The sequence below is a fragment of the Onychostoma macrolepis genome, chromosome 07, assembly GCF_012432095.1.
Source record: "Onychostoma macrolepis isolate SWU-2019 chromosome 07, ASM1243209v1, whole genome shotgun sequence".
NCBI lineage: Eukaryota > Metazoa > Chordata > Actinopteri > Cypriniformes > Cyprinidae > Onychostoma > Onychostoma macrolepis.
The window spans coordinates 28,820,742-28,823,702 of NC_081161.1; positions in this window are offsets into that span (position 1 = coordinate 28,820,742).

Consider the following 2,961-nt stretch of genomic DNA (forward strand, 5'->3'; position numbering starts at 1 on the left):
TTACTTGAAATAAAGTTAAATTAAATCAAATATAAAAATGTATTACATTATTATTTAGTTTATTATTATTAGTTTTGTTATAAAATGAAACTTATTTTAGTGTAGTGTAATGTTTTTTTTAAACTATAGACATAAAAAAACAATAAAAATGACAAAAACTAAAACTTAAATTGATTTAAAAAAAATATAAAAACAAATAGTATCTCAATAGTACCTCAATAATACTAAATATTAGCTGTATTGAGCTGTTGTATAAAAGCATTAGTGCTGTTTGTGTAATACTGCTAATTTCACAGTGGCTGTATAATGTACAGTTTGTGTGAACATTTAGAGAGGAAAAACAGCATTCATTCTGCAATAACCAATGAAATGTCAGACTCATATGGATGCTAAAATGTTCTCCATTACTCTATTTTTACTGAGAGTCTAACATACACAAAGAGGCCCCATAAATGTTTTTACCCTTGGAAAATAATCCAGATTCTCTTGAAATGTGTACTTAACCTGTCTCTGAACCTAGTGGACACAGCTATTGATTCCTTAGACAACATGGAGAAAAAACTCAGTAAAGTATATGGCTGCCAAGTTTTTTCAAGAGAGCTCTCATGCCCCTATGGCTTACCCCCGGAGCTTTTCAAATAGCTGTGATAGGCAGCTGTGTCCCAAACAGGCTTATGAACATATAACACTCTCTCCGAACACACACACACACACACACACACACACTCGGCTGTGCTCAAAACAGGCTTATACACACTCACACACACTGTGACAGCCAGCTGAGTTCTCAACAGGCTTATGTGCCACAGGTTCCCGTGTGGAATCCCTTTCTTCTTTATGGTGAGATTATAGTGAATCCATCAGTACAGATGCAGATTGGATTGGGAGGAGAATCCCTAAAGAGAAGCTTTTCTTTACCCATCATCTCTGGCAGCTCCCAAATCAAAGTGTTGGATTAACGCTCACAGATCCACAAGCACCGAGTCCTTTTATATGGATATATATCATCCATTACCTGCACATTAGCATCTAATATATGCTGTTTCTGCGTGTGAGTCAGCACTGTTATGCTGCGGCTCCTGTACTGAAGATATTACTTTTACTGGAACAGAATGAGAATTTCTAAGTGCTCATTGGCTCGATTTCTCTCCCTCGTTCTCACACACACATACTCCACATACAACAGGCCAGGGCCAATTGCTAAAGCCTCCATCTTTCTTACTCTTGTTTTCATTTGGCGACAGTGCTCATGTCTGCGTTTGTCTCTTTTGATAAGGCTTTTCATCCTGTTTGCATTGATTACAGCCTGACAAGTCGCTCTGATACACCATGGCCCATTCAGCCTAGTGCTGCACACTGAAGCTATTGTAAGCAGGAATGTCTCTTTTCAGGCCCCAATCCCACGTATGAAAGCATGTCAATAATCCAGAGACAGAGGCGTCCCACAATACATGCACGCCATGCAGAGTCGGACCTAGTTTTCTGCTCCACTACCAGGGAAATCAAGCAAAGAAGAGAGAGCTAGGTAGCGGAAGGTTGCATGCATGAGAAAACAGGCAGGCAGAGACTGAGAAAGAAGCATTTCTCACATACTGAGGATAATCCTGCCAGCTATCATTTGGAGCTGCATTAGCATGAAAATACAAAGCGTGTTTGTCAGAACAAAGGTGCGAATGAACAGGCACTTGGATATGAAACTGTTGTGCGTTTCCGCTCAATAATTACAGCTAAATCAGTTCCATCCTCTAGCAATGGTTATATAGCAACACATAAATCTGTGCTGAAATGAATCTCTTGCAGGTATATGGCAAATACTTGGTTTTATAGCCCAGGCAGTAATTTGAAAAGAGGGTTGGAGTGCAGTCTGTCATCTTCAGCTGTTACTACGGTCGTCAAAATAGACTTGACAGGACTATGGTAGCCCTTGTCTGTAGCTTGAAAACTCATTGACTCACACTTTTGTTGTATTATACAGAACGTTTTTGTGAGGGGTCACTGAGCAAGCAGGAACTCTCTATTATCTCTGCACACAACAACGGTACACAAGTAGCTTGCAGAGAGCTTACTGTTAATAGAAGTGTGTCTGCCATTAACCCAGTTTAACATTTTGAAAATTTTTGTAATTCCAGGAGAAAGAATAAATATTACCTTTGTGCACTGACAAAATGTAGTTCTCTTCAATGTTAGAGCAATACTATGTCAATAATGGCTCTCATTATGACTCCATGCTCCATCCTCGGCTCCACTCCAGACATTTGTTCCAGCCAATAGCCCGCCCAAATGGGATGGACAAAAGTTTACAGTTTAATCGAACAATGGTTGGCTTTTTCCCAGATCTTTGTATTGAAATGACCCTGAAGTCCCTGAGTGCAAACATCCTAACCGTGTCCAATTAGTCCGTTTAAAAGTACATCGCACCTTCCATGTTAAGGTATCCCGGATTACTGTTTTATAAGGCAAATGTCTAATATTATTTTTTTAAATGATCAATAAATAAATAAATAAATAAGCACAGAGGATTATTAAGCATATCAGATTACACCCCTATTTGGAGAAAACAAATAAAGCCAGAAACAGTTGGCTACGATGAACCAGCCTTTGAGTGGAATAAATGTTTTGTTTTGTGGTAATGCGACTTGCATACACAGAAAAAAAAATCAAACTGATATTTAGCCCCTACTAGCTTTTCCCTCTTTTGTTTTACGCAGGGCTCTTTTTACCACATGGTAGTGACAGATTGTTTGAGCTGGAAGGAAAAGCCATTCGAAGCTAATTAAGCAGCCATTCCAAGCACTATTCGCAGGCGGGAGGCTGAGAGGCACAGGCATTTGTCAGCGCTCTACCCCTCGTGGGCTTGATTGACAACTTAGGTCTCGAACTGACAACCCGTGTCGCTCTTAGCCAATCAGATACACGCCAGTGCTCTGATTGGTCAGCGCGCGCAGAACAAGGAGCTGCGCT